Source organism: Pseudophryne corroboree, chromosome 1 (genome assembly GCF_028390025.1).
Source record: "Pseudophryne corroboree isolate aPseCor3 chromosome 1, aPseCor3.hap2, whole genome shotgun sequence".
Taxonomy (NCBI): Eukaryota; Metazoa; Chordata; class Amphibia; order Anura; family Myobatrachidae; genus Pseudophryne; species Pseudophryne corroboree.
The window spans coordinates 1,094,256,351-1,094,277,923 of NC_086444.1; positions in this window are offsets into that span (position 1 = coordinate 1,094,256,351).

A 21,573-nucleotide genomic window follows, 5' to 3' on the forward strand; every position below is an offset into this window, starting at 1 on the left:
CTGATCAGCACAGATGACCTTATGATACAGCGGAATACTATGGCTAATTAATACAGGCAAATCTTTAGTTGATTAGGTGATAGATTACACAGTTTTTGACTATGCAAACAACAGCCAGTATGCCTTCACTAACTATGCCTCACTGAACAAAGTTTGAAGTACAAGCATTTATAATTGCATGCAAGTCATGATATTACAAATATTGCTAAGCGCAAATTGGTTGCACAGTGTTCACAGAGTGAGGATTGCAGAGTGATAGATACCTGTATGTACATATATTTGCAGTTGAAAATAAGTTCATCTGTAGTTGTAGTAGTTGTTAGATGTTTCTCTTTCAGTTTTCATCCAGTTTAAGTCCAGTCACTCTAAGTGCAGGCTATAATTATCAAATTGTAACGGAGCGATATTCTAAGCAATCTGACTAGATTGCTTAGAATATCAGCATGATCGCTCCGTGTGTAGCCCCCTCAGCGATAGCGATGCGCGGCCCCGCACATCGCTATTGCTGCTGCTAGATTGGCCTGCATGCAGGCCAATCTAGCGGGTCGCTCACTTCACCCGCTGGGTGAAGTGAGCGCCCCCCGCCTCCCCCCGCACGCTCAGCACAGATCGCGCTGTGCTGAGCGGCAGGAGAGATGTGTGCTGAGCGGTTCGCTCAGCACACATCTCTCCTGCATCGGCCCGTGGGTACTGGGCTTAACACACAGAATCTTCACACTTTGAATTATTCACACCCGCTATATCAGCCGAGGCTTATTTAGCCTCCTATCATTTATAAGTAGAGCTACACACGTGTTTGGATTTTCACTGATGGAGACTCCATCTCTGTGCCCAAAACCTAATGGGGAGGTAAAATGAAAACAAACAAATGGCGGGAGGGGAAGATACCATCACAGATTTACAAAAAATCCAAACATAAATCATGTTAAAAGCTGCTTATAAAAATAATAGCACGTTACCTAAAGAATGCAGTTATGTCATTCAAAGCTGTGCTTATTGAGAGAAGTGCATTAGAGTCTGTTGTGATCAGTAGTTCCACATTACCTAAAGTATGCAGTAGTGATGTGCACCGGAAATTTTTCGGGTTTTGTGTTTTGGTTTTGGATTCGGTTCCGCGGCCTTGTTTTGGATTCGGACGCGTTTTGGCAAAACCTCCCTGAAAATTTTTTGTCGGATTCGGGTGTGTTTTGGATTCGGGTGTTTTTTTACAAAAAACCCTCAAAAACAGCTTAAATCATAGAATTTGTGGGTCATTTTGATCCCATAGTATTATTAACCTCAATAACCATAATTTCCACTCATTTTCAGTCTATTCTGAACACCTCACACCTCACAATATTATTTTTAGTTCTAAAATTTGCACCAAGGTTGCTGGATGACTAAGCTAAGCGACCCAAGTGGCCGACACAAACACCTGGCCCATCTAGGAGTGGCACTGCAGTCAGGTGCATTCCCCCTCCTTTGCCTATATCGTAGGCAGATGTATAGGCTTGAATGGCCTTTTGCTGCTCCTCCATCCTCTGAAGCATATAGAGGGTTGAATTCCACCTCGTTACCACCTCTTGCTTCAGATGATGGCAGGGCAGGTTCAGGACTGTTTGCTGGTGCTCCAGTCTTCGGCACGCGGTGGCTGAATGCCGAAAGTGGACCGCAATTCTTCGGGCCACCGACAGCATCTCTGGCATGCCCCTGTCATTTTTTAAATAATTCTGCACCACCAAATTCAATGTATGTGCAAAACATGGGACGTGCTGGAATTTGCCCAGATGTAATGCATGCACAATATTGGTGGCGTTGTCCGATGTCACAAATCCCCAGGAGAGTCCAATTGGGGTAAGCCATTCTGCGATGATGTTCCTCAGTTTCCGTAAGAGGTTGTCAGCTGTGTGCCTCTTATGGAAAGTGGTGATACAAAGCGTAGCCTGCCTAGTAACAAGTTGGCGTTTGCGAGATGCTGCTACTGGTGCCGCCGTTGCTGTTCTTGCTGCGGGAGGCAATACATCTACCCAGTGGGCTGTCACAGTCATATAGTCCTGAGTCTGCCCTGCTCCACTTGTCCACATGTCCGTGGTTAAGTGGACATTGGGTACAACTGCATTTTTTAGGACACTGGTGACTCTTTTTCTGACATCTGTGTAAATTTTCGGTATCGCCTGCCTAGAGAAATGGAACCTAGATGGTATTTGGTACCGGGGACACAGTACCTCAATCAAGTGTCTAGTTCCCTGTGAATTAACGGTGGATACCGGAAACACGTTTCTCACCACCCAGGCTGCCAAGGCCTGAGTTATCTGCTTTGCAGCAGGATGACTGCTGTGATATTTCATCTTCCTCGCAAAGGACTGTTGGACAGTCAATTGCTTACTGGAAGTAGTACAAGTGGTCTTCCGACTTCCCCTCTGGGATGACGATCGACTCCCAGCAGCAACAACAGCAGCGCCAGCAGCAGTAGGCGTTACACTTAAGGATGCATCGGAGGAATTCCAGGCAGGAGAGGACTCGTCAGACTTGACAGTGACATGGCCTGCAGGACTATTGGCTTTCCTGTCTAAGGAGGAAATTGACACTGAGGGAGTTGGCGGTGTGGTTTGCAGGAGCTTGGTTACAAGAGGAAGGAATTTAGTGGTCAGTGGACTGCTTCTGCTGTCATCCAAAGTTTTTGAACTACTTATTACAGCCTGACAAAGGCAACACATGGCTTGACACCAGTTGTCCGCATTTCTGTTGAAATAATTCCACACCGAAGAGCTGATTTTTTTTTGTATTTTGACCAGGCATGTCAATGGCCATATTCGTCCCACGGACAACAGGTGTCTCCCCGGGTGCCTGACTTAAACAAACCACCTCACCATCAGAATCCTCCTTGTCAATTTCCTCCCCAGCGCCAGCAACACCCATATCCTCATCCTGGTGTACTTCAACAGTGACATCTTCAATTTGACTATCAGGAACTGGACTGCGGGTGCTCCTTCCAGCACTTGCAGGGGGCGTGCAAATGGTGGAAGGCGCAACCTCTTCCCGTCCAGTGTTGGGAAGGTCAGGCATCGCAACCGACACAATTGGACTCTCCTTGGGGATTTGTGATTTAGAAGAACCACTAGCCTTGAACATAGGCCAGGGCCTCAACCATTCCTTGCCACTCCGTGTCGTAAATGGCACATTGGCAAGTTTACGCTTCTCCTCAGAAGATTTTTATTTTGATTTAGATTTTTGGGTCATTTTACTTAGCTTTATTTTTTTGGATTTTACATGCTTTCTACTATGACATTGGGCATCGGCCTTGGCAGACGACGTTGATGGCATTTCATCGTCTCAGCCATGACTAGTGGCAGCAACTTCAGCACGAGGTGGAAGTGGATCTTGATCTTTCCCTATTTTACCCTCCACATTTTTGTTCTCCATTTTTTAATGTGTGGAATTATATGCCAGTAATATATCAATAGCAATGGCCTACTACTATATATACTGCGCACAACTGAAATGCACCACAGGTATGGATGGATAGTATACTTGACGACACAGAGGTAGGTAGAGCAGTGGCCTTCTGTACCATACTGTTATATAGTATATACTGGTAGTCAGCAAACTGTGCAAAACTGAAATGCACCACAGGTATGGATGGATAGTATACTTGACGACACAGAGGTAGGTAGAGCAGTGCCCTACTGTACTGTACTGCTATGTATTATATACTGGTGGTCAGCAAACTGTGCAAAACTGAAATGCACCACAGGTATGGGTGGATAGTATACTTGACGACACAGAGGTGGGTAGAGCAGTGGACAACTGTACCGTACTGCTATATATATAGTTATACTGGTGGTCAGCAAACTGTGCAAAACTGAAATGCACCACAGGTATGGATGGATAGTATACTTGACGACACAGAGGTAGGTAGAGCAGTGGCCTTCTGTACCGTACTGCTATATAGTATATACTGGTGCTCAGCAAACTGTGCAAAACTGAAATGCACCACAGGTATGGATGGATAGTATACTTGACGACACAGAGGTAGGTAGAACAGTGGACTACTGTACCGTACTGCTATATATATATAGTTATACTGGTGGTCAGCAAACTGTGCAAATCTGAAATGCACCACAGGTATGGATGGATAGTATACTTGACGACACAGAGGTAGGTAGAGCAGTGGCCTTCTGTACCGTACTGCTATATAGTATATACTGGTGCTCAGCAAACTGTGCAAAACTGAAATGCACCACAGGTATGGATGGATAGTATACTTGACGACACAGAGGTAAGTAGAGCAGTGGACTACTGTACCGTACTGCTATATATATAGTTATACTGGTGGTCAGCAAACTGTGCAAAACAGAAATGCACCACAGGTATGGATGGATAGTATACTTGACGACACAGAGGTAGGTAGAGCAGTGGCCTTCTGTACCGTACTGCTATATAGTATATACTGGTGGTCAGCAAACTGTGCAAAACTGAAATGCACCACAGGTATGGATGGATAGTATACTTGACGACACAGAGGTAGGTAGAGCAGTGGCCTTCTGTACCGTACTGCTTTATAGTATATACTGGTGGCCAGCAAACTGTGCAAAACTGAAATGCACCACAGGTATGGATGGATAGTATACTTGATGACACAGAGGTAGGTAGAGCAGTGGCCTACTGTACTGTACTGCTATATATTATATACTGGTGGTCAGCAAACTGTGCAAAACTGAAATGCACTACAGGTATGGATGGATAGTATACTTGACGACACAGAGGTAGGTAGAGCAGTGGCCTTCTGTACCGTACTGCTATATATATAGTTATACTGGTGGTCAGCAAACTGTGCAAAACTGAAATGCACCACAGGTATGGATGGATAGTATACTTGACGACACAGAGGTAAGTAGAGCAGTGGCCTTCTGTACTGTCAAAGTCGAAAAATATTGTAATGCATATGCCTTGTACTAACCCCATGCACATGCCCGCTGCGCGTGCACTCAGTCTGCCGTGCGTGCACATATCCGCAATTTGCGTAAAGTAGCTTTCCACGGTCATGCACCTTAGCGCGTGGTATGCGCATTTACGGTAGAGTTTGTGAGCGCATAGAGGGTTATTAGAACATTGCATATTTAACCCAAATAGTGTACATTTTAGATATAGTTCCCCTAGACCGCATCAGCGAGTATCAATAGTTTAAACAGTTCCAGGACTAAGGGATTCGCCTTTGCATGATAGGAAGGGTCAGATAAAGGTTGGAAGGTGATGTCTAGTATCCAGCTGTAGGGTATTTTGAGGGTAACATTCCGGTGTTGGTTAGAGAAAGATCGCTTGTTCCTGTGTATAGTTATGTGCAAAAGTAGAATATGAACATTAACTGTATTTACTGTATATTATGTATGCGGCGGGAATCCAGAGGATACCACCCACAAGAGCAGTTGGGGAAAGACATCGCCCATCTATTCAAATCCACCTATGACCTCTTCTGTAATGTAAAGACACATCCCTGTGTCCAATGGACAATGTGATTACAGTGACCATTGTATTGTGTATGCATATTGTGTATAAAAAGCCCATTGTTGCCTGGCCGGTCAAAAGACTCTGAACGCTATCTGTATGACCAGCGGAGGACCGGCCGGGTTGCGCTTGCGAACATTCTCACATATGTACATTCTCTGTAGCCATTATTCTGTTTAGATTTACTTGTTAGCCTGTAGTGTATGATTTGTACTGTTTACCTTTTGGAATTAATCCACTGTGGCCTTAGAACCCTGTGGTTTCAACTACAAATCAGTGTTGTGTCTTCACTTTCCTGCAAGGGTTTTAGAGTGTATTGATCTGTATAAGGTGTATAGGCATTGATAAGGTGTACGCACTGCGGGTACTTTATACCGTCAGCGCTACTTAAGGTTTAAGGTATAATATCGTTGCAGTACTTTGCTGCTAAGGGTTTAAAGTATAATCATATCATTGCATTGTATCATTAACAAGGTTTAAAGGTTATCAATTGTGTGTGCGCACGCTGTGTGTACTCTGTACACTCAGCGCGACGTGTGTACGCCAAGTACGTACCACGTGCGGGACTCTGTACGTAAATAGCGTACAAAGTGCGTAGCACGTGTATCTAGTCTAGCGGCCATAGCGGCTCCACGGTAATAGTGTATCTAGAGGTATAGCTTTTCGGTCTAAGATAATATCGACATTATCAATTGGGAGCTCGACCGGTTCTTCCTCATACCCGCAGCCTAGCAAGTTTATGCAGACTTTATCTATCAGCAAAGGGTGGAAAGGTATCCCCTGTAAGCCTTCTCTTGGTCGGTGGATACACTAGTGCTGATTAGATAAGCGTCTGCCCTGCATGGTTTGAAGGGATGCTGGGGGGATCCGTAAAGGTAAGAACGCAAAAGCTATTTTTAAAATCTGTAAATTTCTGTTTTGGCACCAAATGCGCACGCAACACATGCATACACCTGTATTTTGTATTTTGCATATCTGCTCGCATTATTGCCGTAAGCATTGATTACTAGATTAATTTTGACCTGTACTGAGAAAATTTATTGCTATTTAGTTAAAATATAGTTAATAGTTAAAGAAGTAAGTGTAAGACGCACACGCAGCCTGGCCTAGTTGTAAAGGTTTATACAGTAGAAACTGTGTGTAGTGTTAAGTGAGCGATTATAGTTAAATATCGCTTACAATTATAGAAGTGTGGGTTTTGTAGTACTGCGGACGTACGGCCTTTGTACACGTGTCTCGGACAGCGTGCGGGACTGCGTATGCAACGTAAAGCCATACACACGTGGCGTGTTCACGCAACGTGCGTAAAAGTACGCCCACTAAGTACAAATCACACAATAGCATTGTTTTAGTTTAGGCGTGAGACGGTAGCCACGCGATAATAGCACAAATTGTTCAGTTTTCCAATATTTAGTTTGAAAACCTTTTTTACTGTATTACCTCTGGAACTAAAGCTGTTTTACCTGAATGAAAGTTAATTTTCTGTACAGAAAAACCAAAGTGTATATGAGTGAACGAGCGTGAGTGTGCAAACAATAAAGGTTTTGTGGACCCAGGGAATTCGGGATCCTGTAGGAGACCACACCAGGTGAGTGGACACTTGGTGGCGTGAGAGTGGCTTGCTCACGTTAACATTGATTAAGGTATAAAGGAGCAAGAAGTAGATAACAGCAGACCAAGAGGTCAGCGAAGTCAGAAAACCGCTGACAAAGTCAAGCGAAGCTCTGAATACCGCGGCCTAAAAGGTCAGCGAGGTTTTTGTGTAGAGAGCGCAGCCCAGGGGGTTGGCGTAGTACCCATATAGGCCCGTTCAGATACGCTCCGGCTGAGGTTTCGCAGCCTGAAAAACGATTCCATTGGTCGTAGAGCGGATAAGTAACAGTTACCTATACGCTGTGCGATTGTACCGCGCGTTCGTGGGTGCAATACTTAGGTCACCGCGATACCCTTTTATGCATTTTGCGTAAAATCGCGGGCTCATTGGCGCTAGGTGTAGCACACGCAACGTGATTTGTGTAACAATTTTTTTGTTTTAAGGGAGTTTCGCTGGTCACTCAGGAAATCTCCAACGACCAATATTTACTGGTTAGGGTAAGTCACTCCCACACATTTCCAGTAAATAGAGGTTACACAGGGGAACTAGGTTGGGTACGACCGGCGCTGATGACAGTGTTTAGGTGTATTGGCCAACGTGGGCATGAGTGGGTGAGAGCACTCGTTGAACTTTCACCGTTGCCTTATAATTGAGTATTTTGTTTTTTTGTAGGAATTAGCTGAGAAGGCAATACCTGCAAAATATGGGGGCCAGTTGCTCAAGTAAGGGACGATCAACCAGGGTTCAGGTTGATATTCCGCGGCCCAAGGGGTCGGCGAGATACATAATGTGTGAGAAATATGGATCACATGCAGAGGTTTTATGCAATGAATGGGAACGTATGACTGCGGAAGATAGGGAATCATTCCCTAAGGTATACAACAGAATTGGAAAAATGATCGTCGCAAAACATCATATAGGTATGTAGAAAGTCCTTACATCTGATAATAAACAAGAGAATCCCCTTGTAGTCCTTCACTGTAGTGTTTTGCAGGTGTCCTCTTATCTCGCCCTCCAAAAGTGTGATCTCTTATCTCAAAAAAGAAAACAAATCATCGGGCAGACCAATATGGACAAAGGGACAAACGAATTTATTGCACAGAACACTCACAATGTATCTTTAAAAATATAGCATATATCCACAACACAAAAGGGTGGGTGTCAAGGGGTGCTATCAGCTGGAGTCAAGTTACCCTCCCGGAAAAACGCTGGAGATTCCGGACTTCTGCAGCGTAACGGAAGGGAAGGATCATCCAAAGAAGACAGCTCCACCTCTCCCCACTGGGCACCACTAGCTTGACGCATTTCGGACGTTAGAGTCCTTCATCAGAAGCATAGTGGTGAGTACCTGGAGTAGGGTTTTTATACCCCCAAACATTAGGCCTGATTGTCCAGCACAAACTGATTTGGCTCCCGCCAAAAACGCGGCGTTTTCCGCCGCGACCGGAAATCCCCGTCATCAGCCGCGACCGGAAGTCATCATTCCCGGCGGCGGAAGTCTACATGTGTTCCAGCTGAGGCTTACAGGAAATGGTTTATGCGGTTCACCTCCGCAAATTCGGCTGGATTTTCACTTAGTTCCTTTTTCCTCCAGATAGATAAAACGGTTTAAAACCAAGTCCATAAGATCCATAAAAAGATATATTAAAAAAACAATAGTTACAATAAAATAGGAAAATTATATCATCCTAACAACAAATAGTAAAACGATTAAGTAATCATTATAGCACCAAAAAAATTCCATAGCAGCATATTCAAAGGAGACAGGGAAATATATCTTAAAAGATTTTATAAAAACCACTTTAATTCAAAATCGCCATTAAGTCCTCCTGGGGTCAAGGTTTTCAAAGTATGAATCCACTTCATTTCAGCCTTTGCCAATCTAACATCATCATCTTTATTTTTCCAAGAAGGTAAAATGGCTTGAAGTCCCCAGAAGGACTTAATGGCACATGGGTTAGAGTTATGGACATTCTTAAAATGTGCTGATACTGTGTGGGTTTCAAGTTCTTTTTTTATATTATAAGTATGCTCAGCTAAGCGGGTTTTAAGATTCCTACTGGTTTTGCCAATATAAATTAGCCCACATTTACATTTCAAACCATACACTGCATTTTTCGTGTTACACGTAATTAATTCTTTTATTGGATAGGTGACATTTTTAACACAGAAATCCTTGATTTTACTAGGTCCCTTAACCAGTCTACACATAGTGCATAACCCACATCTGTGGAAACCTATAGTTCTCGTGCTGGTTCTTTTAGTTTCATCTAGACTGCTCCTAACAAGTTTATCCTTGAGACTAGGAGCACGTCTATACACAAAGACAGGCTTATCAGGTAATTTATTTCCTATAATTGGATCCTGTTTAAGTATTTTCCAATTATTCTTAAAAATGGTCTCTATTTCTTTGTGTTAAGAGTTAAAATGACTGATAAAAGACCAACAGATATTATCCTTCTTCCGATCTTTCTTGGAGTTCACTAGCAAACTTTGTCTCTCTATACCTAAAGCTTTCTCTCTAGCCCCTTCAATTTGTTCTTTTTGGTAACCTTTTTCTATAAAACGTTGGCTCATTTCTTTCATCTGTTCTCTGCAAGTATCTTCCTCAGTACAATTTCGTCTCACCCTCAAAAACTGGCTGTACGGAATCCCGTCTAGCCAGTTCTTGTGATGGAGACTTAATCTGTCTATATATCCATTAGAATCAGTGTCCTTCCTAAAGATTTTTGTATGAAGGCACCCATCCTTCACATAGATACACAGATCCAGAAAAGAAAGTTCCAGATTGCTACTTTTAAAAGTGATATTAATATTTAAACCATTACGGTTCAAACTGTCGAAAAAAATGAATAAATCTTGCTGTGTTCCATTCCAGACTAGAAAAATGTCGTCTATATAACGACTCCAGGACACCAGACCCGCGCCCAGCTCGCCATCATGCCATACGGCACTCTCCTCCCAAAAGGCCATGAAGAGATTGGCATAGCTGGGCGCGAATCTGGTGCCCATTGCCGTACCCACCGTCTGTAAGTAATAAATCCCATTGTAGAAAAAGTAATTGTTTGTCAAGATAAATTTAATACTCTTCAAAACAAACACTTTAACCTCGGGAGACAGAGTAGATCTGTCTAAAAAGAAAGAAACAGCCTGTAATCCAGAATCAATGTTAATAATTGTATATAAAGTAGCAACATCTCCGCTAGCCATAAGGAAATCTTCTTTCCACTCCAAATTACTCAACATTCTTAGCACATCCCCAGTATCTTTTAAGAAAGCTCTTGTCTCCCTAACTAAAGGTTGCAGATACGAATCTACAACAGCTGACAAATTTGAGGTAATGCTATTTACCCCAGACACAATCGGTCTACCTGGCGGGTGGAGGGGGTCCTTATGGATTTTAGGCAGCACATATATTGTTGGAACAGAGGGATATGCAATATTAATTAAATCTGATTCCGATTTGGTAAGGACTCCATTTTCCATTGCTTCCCTAGTAAGGGCTATTAGGTCATTCTTAATTCTATTCGTGGGGTCATTCTTTAATTTTTTGTAAGTATTACCACTCATTAACTGTCTGTCAATCTCTGCCATATAATCACATTTATCCATAAGGACCACCCCTCCACCCTTATCCGCCGGTTTAATAATCAAATCTTTGTCATCTTTCAATGACTTTAGAGCAAGGCGTTCCTTATAGGTAAGATTACACTTCCTTATTTTTTTCTGTAGTACACTTTCTACCTCCTCATTCACAATTTTGCTAAAGGATTCAATGAAGCCCCCTCTGCAATGTGTGGGGTAAAAAGTTGATTTTGGCCTGAATATAGAAGCGGAGGGACCCCCACTTTCAGAACTCAAAGCCTCATCTCCATCCTTAGCTACAAAAAATTTCTTTACTGTTAGCTTATGGGTAAATTTCTCTAAATCAATATAAAATTGAAAAGGATCAGCCTTACTGGTCGGGGCATATTTTAAACCTTTCATCAACACATTTGTTTCCTCTTTTGTAAGTTCCTTTTTACTTAAATTAAATATTTTCATACTTAACAGGTCACTTTGTATGGGCTCAGCTACTGGAATCTTTTTAGTTATTTTCTTTTTAATACCTGCACGTTTACCTCTTTTATATCTCCTTTTCCTTAGAACCTCCTTCTGTTTCCCCTGGGTTCCCAGTTTAAAAAAGGGGTATGAACCTCCTCATCTTCTCTCGGTAAAAATTGGTATCTATTTCTATTTGGAGTGAAATTTCCCCGCCCCCAATCTTTTCTATTATTTCTTTCCTCATCCTCTTTCCACCTCCTATTTAATTGCCTATCTGTCCTCCAAAATTCCCTCCCATTTGTCCTCCAATTATCCCTTACAGGGGGTTTTCTTTTTCTTTCTCTATCTATTTTTTTCCACTGGAAGGGAGATCTCTTTCTCTCCTCAGGGATAACACATGTTTCAGTTTGTGGGATATCTCTATTATCATTCTTATTTCTATATTCCTCCTTATCTCTTTTAAATTTCTTTACTTTTTTTTCCTTCAAATCCCTTCTCTCTTTATTTAGTTTACGTAATATTTCAATCTCTGCTTCCTTGAAATCCTCCAAATCCCTGCATGGAGTAACTAGCAGTTGGATTTTGGAGATTTTGCCATTAATAGTCTCCATATTAGACTTCTGTTCTCTTATAATAAGCTCCATCAGTTTGAATGAGCACTGCTCCAGTATTTTATTCCATTCACTGGAGAAAACCTCATTCACCCCAACAAAGGAAGGTGGTTTGTTCATTTTCAGTCCCTTGGGAATTAATTGCTCAGCCTGATATTTCTCTAAAGTCAGGATTTCCCAAAAAAGACGATTTTCCTTTAATACTAAGGTTTCTAATTTAGAAAGGATTGAGGATAAATCCTCATCACAAGTGGAAACATCCACCCCCTCATCAAAAATGCTAACCAGGAGTTCCTTCCTGTTTTCTCAAAATGAGAACATGGCTGCAGCAAATGATTAAAAATGTGAATAACAATGATACAAGCAAAAGGAAGAATTAATCACATGCGCTGCCAATAAATGTGGGCTAATTTATATTGGCAAAACCAGTAGGAATCTTAAAACCCGCTTAGCTGAGCATACTTATAATATAAAAAAAGGACTTGAAACCCACACAGTATCAGCACATTTTAAGAATGTCCATAACTCTAACCCATGTGCCATTAAGTCCTTCTGGGGACTTCAAGCCATTTTACCTTCTTGGAAAAATAAAGATGATGATGTTAGATTGGCAAAGGCTGAAATGAAGTGGATTCATACTTTGAAAACCTTGACCCCAGGAGGACTTAATGGCGATTTTGAATTAAAGTGGTTTTTATAAAATCTTTTAAGATATATTTCCCTGTCTCCTTTGAATATGCTGCTATGGAATTTTTTTGGTGCTATAATGATTACTTAATCGTTTTACTATTTGTTGTTAGGATGATATAATTTTCCTATTTTATTGTAACTATTGTTTTTTTAATATATCTTTTTATGGATCTTATGGACTTGGTTTTAAACCGTTTTATCTATCTGGAGGAAAAAGGAACTAAGTGAAAATCCAGCCGAATTTGCGGAGGTGAACCGCATAAACCATTTCCTGTAAGCCTCAGCTGGAACGCATGTAGACTTCCGCCGCCGGGAATGATGACTTCCGGTCGCGGCTGATGATGGGGATTTCCGGTCACGGCGGAAAACGCTGCGTTTTTGGCGGGAGCCAAATCAGTTTGTGCTGGACAATCAGGCCTAATGTTTGGGGGTATAAAAACCCTACTCCAGGTACTCACCACTATGCTTCTGATGAAGGACTCTAACGTCCGAAACGCGTCAAGCTAGTGGTGCCCAGTGGGGAGAGGTGGAGCTGTCTTCTTTGGATGATCCTTCCCTTCCGTTACGCTGCAGAAGTCCGGAATCTCCAGCGTTTTTCCGGGAGGGTAACTTGACTCCAGCTGATAGCACCCCTTGACACCCACCCTTTTGTGTTGTGGATATATGCTATATTTTTAAAGATACATTGTGAGTGTTCTGTGCAATAAATTAGTTTGTCCCTTTGTCCAAATTGGTCTGCCCGATGATTTGTTTTCTTTTTTGAGATAAGAGATCACACTTTTGGAGGGCGAGATAAGAGGACACCTGCAAAACACTACAGTGAAGGACTACAAGGGGATTCTCTTGTTTATTATCAGATGTAAGGACTTTCTACATACCTATATGATGTTTTGCGCCGATCACTTTTCCAATTCTGTTGTATAAATTTCTTGTGGAATTAGTTGTGAAGATTCCTGTGTTTAGTAGTTGGCTGCATATATATCATTGGCAGCGCATGTGATTAATTCTTCCTTTTGCTTGTATCATTCCCTAAGGTAGGCAGTTTTAATACAGAGGTGTTGCAGAATTTAAGGATCGGGATATGTCTGATAAAATCCTGAAAAGAAAGGATCAGACACTCAAACTGTTTACATTTATGGCAACGAGAGAGTGATATGCAAAGGGAACTAGCTCACGCAGCTGGTTCCAACCCTAGCAGGAAACTGATTGCAACTGCACCACCACCACTGTATATTACAGGGGAGAAAGTGGCTACAGACAATGGCATACTAATATATGATAAGAGTGAACTTGATAAATGTATTAATGCTAACCCACGCAAGTTGTATCCCATCTTAAACTTCCCTCAGGACTGCGACCAAGAAGATGAGCCCAGCACGATATCGGCACTCTCTCTAGCAGCCACCATACAAGACACACAAGTGGGCACAGCCCAACCAGTAAGAACAGTAGCAAAGGCCCCTAGCGGAGGGACAGGTGAAGTCGTGTCCACAGGTAAGTACGGTACAGTACATTATGCAGAGACAATTGCACCTCACATTGTAGAAGCAACCCAGTATGATGTAATTGAACTAAATCCTGTCAGGGTGATCGCAGTCCCCAATGGGAAGACTGACGCTCAGGGAATCACACCCGTCAGGAACATTGCTATGCATTGTCCTTGGTCTCGGACAGAATTGAGGACAATTATGTCTGAATTTCCCTATCCCAGAAAGGATCTAGCCGCATGTCAGAGGTTTATTAGAGAACTAGGTAACGCCACCGAACCCACAAACAAAGATTGGCGGACAGTGCTACGGGCATGTTTGCCCTCCAATATTGACCCTGTGAAATTCATTGCTGATTGTAAATTAGACGCAGAAGTACTTCTAACTGATGAATACACTCAGGAGAATGTAAAACAGATCAATCTGCAGCTAGGGGTATATTTCCCTACTGTTGTCAAGTGGAATAAAATCTTTTCCATAAGACAAAAAGAAGGTGAAACTGCTTCTGAATATTTCCATCGAGCATTGTAGGAAATGGCTAGATACACTGGGGTCGAGGACATTAAGGAAAATATACATCATAGAGAGGTAGCTGTGTCTGTATTAATGGACGGCTTGAAAGAAATGTTGAGAACAAGGGTACAAACCACTCAACCTAACTGGAGAGGTATTTCGGTGGCTGCATTAAGAGAGTCCGCTATCGAGCAAGATCGGAACATCATTAAGCACAGGGAGTCACATGGGGATAAGCTGATGACCGTAAGTATCAAAGCCCTGACAACGAAGCCACATCAGCCAAAACCACAGACCCCTGATGGTAAGTCTTATGTAGTGAAATGTTATAATTGCAAGAGGGAAGGACATTACGCACGGAACTGTAATTATAAAAGCAACGTATATCGACCCCCTAGACCAGAACATGACTCACAGCATAACACACGTAATTGGGATCAGGGACCGCATAGGAGGAATTATGAGCCACATGCAGGGGAAACAAGGAGGTACCCACCTAGGAGGGACTGGCAGACCTCTTAAAATTCTCAGCTACCCCCCTCACATATTGTAGCTGCCAGCGCGCTGCGGGAGGGTCACAACATACAATAGGGATTAGGCCACACCTGTAGTTTGCAGCCAGTGAAGTTGATTGCTAGCCTTGGAAATTAACCTGAGGTTACAGTTGATGTAGCTGGTAGATCACTACCTTTCCTTGTAGATACAGGGGCGGCCAGGTCAGTATTAAATTCAACGGTAGGTATGAAAACAACGGGTAAAACAATTTCAGCAATGGGGGTAACAGGAGTAGTGCAACACTACCCTTTAAGTAGACCAGTGGAGATTACGATAGGGCCTTTGCCGACCAAGCACTCCTTTTTTGCTAGCTGCATCGGCTCCGACTAATCTACTTGGGAGAGATTTATTGTGCAAGATGAGGTGTGTCATATATTGTACTCCTGAGGGTGTCTTCTTAGATATACCAGAGAATCACGTTCAGGAAGTGCAGGATATGTTAGACACCCCACAAAGGTTAATGTCACACTCTGCTGTTATAGACAGGTGTCCATCCAAGGTAGAGGAAATGATCTCCCAGATACCGGAATCCCTCTGGACCAAAGATGGACAAGACACTGGATTGATGGCAAATGTAGCTCCTGTAGTTGTGATACGATCCTGATGCTCAGGACAGGGGAGATCTTATGTAGTGAGTCCTGAGCACCAAGACGGAATGCTGGGATATGGAAATGGGAAGGAAATAGCCCCTAGCACCCTACCTCCGTTGTCTTACCCGTGTTATCAATTCACGCCTGAACGACTATGGTTTCTTGGGCCCATGGCAGCCGCGTTTGAAGGGCGGATTAGGTCTGCCCAACTCCGATGCCCCCTCAGGTCTTAAAGAGAGACAAGGCGTGAACTGAGACAGGGTAATAACAAGGGGACCTCTAACTGAAACAACCACGCTAGGGGCTATAAACTACCTAAAAACTAAACGTATGTGCGGCACGCCGCCAAAGGAAAAAGAACTACAAAGAAACCACTGTCCACTCCCCTACACGGCACCGCCGAGTTCCGGGGAGGACAGTGAAAGCGGACACCTCCGCAAATGCACCAATTCACAGTTAAGTAAACACTAAGCGGCATAGGCCGCAACACGCGGCAGAAGCCACTACTCACGAAACCGGGCGAGAACCCCAGATGACAAACAGGTTCGCAAGGACTAGAAGGATTCCCAGGACCGGCTTCGGACCTCCAAAGTACCAAAGGGCAGGGAGCAAGATCCACCAAACACGGCTGACAGGAACAGAGTTCTGCAAGGCAGGAACAGCATACAAGAAGCTATCACCGGCGGGGCTGCAGTGTGCTGGCTCACATGAAAAGGCCCTGCTGGCCAATAACAGGAGGGCCAGCAGGACCAGCCCCCAGACCCAAATTACTAGTTGCCGTGCAGCTGCCCTGCTGCACGAGCAACCTAATTAACTATTCTTAGCAACGGGGAACGCGGTCCACCTGTGGCGTCCCCGTTGCTATGCACCCGGCGGCCCTGCACGCACAGCGTCCTGCGTTGCCAGGGACCCGGCGGCTATCGTGCGCACGGCGTCCTGGCGTTGCTAGGCGCCGCGCGGGGGACAGGGAAGGAGAGAGGCGCGGCGGCCGTGACCGCTGCTCAGTCAGGGCACGGCCGAAGACCGCCGCGCCTAACAGTACCCCCCCCTTGAGGAGGGGTTAAAGAACCCCTAGAGCCAGGTTTCTGAGGAAACTCCTGAAAGAAAATCCTCTTCAGCTTGGGAACATGTAAATCTTTATCCAACACCCAAGATCTTTCTTCAGGGCCATAACCTTTCCAGTGGACCAAAAAATAGAGCCGACCCCAAGAAAGCTTAGAATCTAAAACCTTCTCCACCAAGAACTCTTGTTGCCCCTGAACATCCACCGGAGATCTACCCTGGGAAGTCCTCCGAGGAAATCTCCTGGAAGAAAAATACTGTTTCAAAAGAGAACAGTGAAAAGTATTGCCAATTTTGAGAGATCTCGGCAAGCGTACCCGAAAAGCAACTGGGTTGACCTTCTTAATGATAAGGAATGGTCCAATAAATTTGGGTCCCAATCTAGCCGAAGGTTGTCGAAGCTTGATGTTGCGAGTTGACAACCATACCTTATCTCCCACCTTAAAAGTGCAAGGACGTCGGAGCCTATCAGAAAATGTCTTTTCTCGGAAGGCAGCTTTTCTCAAGGCAAGGTGCACCTTTCTCCAAATTGTTCTGAGATGGGAGGTTAACGAGGAGACTGGAGAATGAGGAAAAAAAGAGTTGGCTCTTGGATGAAAACCAAAGACTGAAAAGAATGGGGACTCCTTGGTGGAAGAATGACAAGAGTTATTATAAGCAAATTCGGCTAACGGAAGAAATTCAGACCAATCATTCTGGAGTTTGGCAGAATACAACCGTAAATACTGTTTTAATGACTGGTTAACTCGTTCGGTTTGTCCGTTAGATTGTGGATGGTACCCAGATGTTAAAGAGAGTTTCATATTTAATGAGGCACAAAAACGTTTCCAGAAACGAGCAATGAATTGCGGACCCCGATCAGAGACAATATCCCTGGGTAACCCATGGAGCCTGAACACAAGACAGAGAAACAAGACTGCCAACCCTTGAGCAGAGGGTAATCGGGGAAGAGCAATGAAATGAGCCATCTTACTAAAACGATCTACTACCACCCAAATGACTCGAAATCCGGCAGAAAGAGGAAGGTCCACCACGAAATCCATGGATATATGTGACCATGGCCTGAGAGGAACGGCTAAAGGTACGAGTTGCCCGATCGGCAATGAACGAGGAACCTTATGCCGTGCACAAACCTGACAGGAATGGACAAATTCCCTTACATCTTTAGAAAGACTAGGCCACCACACCGAGCGAGAGACTAACTCCAAGGTCTTAGTGATACCTGGATGACCAGAAACTTTGTTGTCATGAAACTCAGCTAAAACAGTGCCTCTCAGAAATTCAGGGACAAAGAGATGATCAGCAGGAGTCGGTTTAGGAGCCTGCTGTTGAAGCTGGACTAACTGAGTAAATAAATCCTGTGTGAGGCCTGCCCGGATGACAGATGATGGAACTATGGGGGTAGTAGCAGGATGGTTATTGTGAACCGGAAGAAAACAACGTGACAGGGCATCAGCTTTAGTATTTTTGGAACCCGGCCTGAAGGTGATAATAAACCTGAAACGAGTAAAAAACAATGCCCAACGTGCCTGCCGAGCATTAAGCCGTTTAGCTGACTCAATATACTGCAGGTTCTTATGGTCAGTAAACACTGTAATAGTATGCCTAGCTCCCTCCAGCCAATGCCTCCACTCCTCGAAAGCCCATTTAACTGCCAGCAATTCTCGATTACCAACGTCATAGTTGGATTCTGCGGAGGAGAATTTCCTGGACATGAAGGCACAAGGGTGTAATTCCTGAGACTCCAGATCTTCCTGAGATAGGATAGCCCCCACTCCAACCTCTGAGGCATCTACCTCGACTATAAAGGGGAGCTCCGGGTTAGGGTGCCTGAGAACAGGAGCCGAGACAAAGGCCTGTTTTAAGGCCCGAAAGGCAGACTCGGCTGCAGGTGACCAATTGGAAGGGTCCGCTCCTTTTTTAGTCAATGCTACTATAGGAGCGACCAAATCAGAAAAGGTATGAATGAACCGCCTATAATAGTTTGCAAAGCCTAAAAAGCGCTGAATTGCTTTTAAATTTGTGGGTTGCGCCCAATTAAGGATGGCCTGGAGTTTTTTCGGTTCCATGAAAAATCCCTGGGGAGAAATAATATACCCCAAGAAGGACACTTCCGTGATGTGAAAATCACATTTCTCTAGTTTTGCGTATAAATGATTCTCCCGTAGTTTTTGAAGAACCAGATGCACATGGGTAATATGTTGTTCCATAGACTCAGAATAAATCAAAATGTCGTCTAAATAAACGACAACGAACTTTCCAAGAAAGTCACGAAGAACATCATTGATGAGGTCTTGAAATACCGCAGGAGCATTTGACAGCCCAAAGGGCATCACCAGGTATTCATAATGACCCGACTGTGTGCTGAAAGCCGTCTTCCACTCATCCCCAGATCTTATTCGGATGAGATTGTAAGCTCCTCTAAGATCGATTTTTGAGAAGATAACGGCAGAGCGTAACTGATCAAAAAGTACTGAAATCAAAGGCAAAGGGAAGGTGTTTTTAACAGAAATTTTATTCAGAGCCCGAAAATCAATACATGGTCTGAGCGACCCATCATTTTTCTCAACAAAAAAGAATCCTGCACTCAAAGGAGATTTCGAAGGCCTAATGAAGCCTTTTTTCAGGCTTTCCTGGATATAATTATCCATAGCCGTGGTTTCTGGCCCGGAGAGGGCATATAATCCCCCCTTAGGTAAAGTGGCCCCCGGGAACTAAATCAATAGCGCAGTCATAGGATCGATGGGGAGGCAGAACGTCCGCATTACCCTTGGAGAACACATCAGCAAAATCCTGATATTCCAGAGGAATAAGTTCTGGGGAAACTGCCGCAACCCGGACAGGATGGGAAATACACTCCTTAACACAAAAAGGACCCCATTGGGAAATCTCCCCAGACCGCCAATCTATGGTGGGATTATGAAAGGCAAGCCAGGGGCTACCCAAAACTACTGGAACTGCCGGACAATGTGTAAGGTAAAATTCTATTTCTTCTGAATGTAGGGCCCCCACTGTCAGCAATACTGGAGGTGTGCAGTGAGTAATAACCCCATTGGAAAGCGGACCCCCATCCAAGCCGTGCATGGTGATACGTCTTTCTAAGGGTATCAGTGGAACGCCTAAAGCCTTAGCCCAAGCTAAATCCATAAAATTTCCTGCAGCTCCACTGTCGACGAAGGCCGACACCAACGAACTGAGGCTGCCAAAGGAAATCTTTACCGGAACTAATAGAGAATTATTAGAGGAGATTAACTGCAGACCCAAGTGAACCCCCTCACAATTCACTTGGTCAGAGCGTTTCCCGGCTTGTTCGGGCAGTTACGTGCGATATGTCCCTTACCACCACAATACAAACAAAGACTAGAACTTAACCTTCTGGTTCTTTCCTCTGGGGACAGCCGGGAGAGACCCATTTGCATGGGCTCCTCGACGTCCTCAGGAAAAGTATATGCACATGGATTAGGCCTAAAAGTTGTTCCTCTTTCAGCCCTCCGCTAACGGAAACGACGATCAATTTTAATAGCGAGCTCCATGAGTTTGTCTAGAGTCTCAGGAGCGGGGTACTGAAGGAGACTGTCTTTAATCACTTCCGACAGTCCGAGGCGAAACTGACTGCGCAGGGCCGGGTCATTCCAGCCACAATCGTTCGACCAACGGCGAAATTCGGTACAATACACCTCTGCTGGATTTTTGCCTTGCTTAAGGACACGCAGGTGACTCTCAGCTGATGCTTCTCTATCTGGGTCATCATATAAGAGGCCTAAGGATTTAAAAAAGGCATCTACTGATAACAAAGCAGCATCATTCGCTTTTAGCCCAAACGCCCAGGTCTGTGGATCACCCTGAAGTAGAGACATCACAATCCCGACCCGCTGAGACTCAGTACCAGAGGAACGGGGCCTTAAACAAAAATAAAGCTTACAAGCTTACTTAAAATTAAAAAAATCCTTTCGGTTACCCGAAAAACGGTCAGGTAAATGCATCTTTGGTTCTGGAACCATACTCGGGGAGGCTCACAAAAGATCTTCCTGCGATCTCACCCGAAAAGTAAGGTCCTGAACCATCTGAGTTAATTCCTGTATTTGGTTAACCAAAAGCTGACTGGGGTTTGGCCCTAAACCTGCCGGATTCATGAGGTCGAATTTCTAGGCCCACCAATACAACGGAAAAAATTAACCCCCTTTTTTTTATGTGGGCCGGTGATAATGTTACGATCCTGATGCTCAGGACAGGGGAGATCTTATGTAGTGAGTCCTGAGCACCAAGACGGAATGCTGGGATTGGGAAATGGGAAGGAAATAGCCCCTAGCACCCTACCTCCGTTGTCTTACCCGTGTTATCAATTCACGCCTGAACGACTATGGTTTCTTGGGCCCATGGCAGCCGCGTTTGAAGGGCGGATTAGGTCTGCCCAACTCCGATGCCCCCTCAGGTCTTAAAGAGAGACAAGGCGTGAACTGAGACAGGGTAATAACAAGGGGACCTCTAACTGAAACAACCACGCTAGGGGCTATAAACTACCTAAAAACTAAACACGCCGCCAAAGGAAAAAGAACTACAAAGAAACCACTGTCCACTCCCCTACACGGCACCGCCGAGTTCCGGGGAGGACAGTGAAAGCGGAAACCTCCGCAAATGCACCAATTCACAGTTAAGTAAACACTAAGCGGCATAGGCCGCAACACGCGGCAGAAGCCGCTACTCATGAAACCGGGCGAGAACCCCAGATGACAAACAGGTTCGCAAGGACTAGAAGGATTCCCAGGACCGGCTTCGGACATCCAAAGTACCAAAGGGCAGGGAGCAAGATCCACCAAACACGGCTGACAGGAACAGAGTTCTGCAAGGCAGGAACAGCATATAAGAAGCTATCACCGGCGGGGCTGCAGTGTGCTGGCTCACATAAAAAGGCCCTGCTGGCCAATAACAGGAGGGCCAGCAGG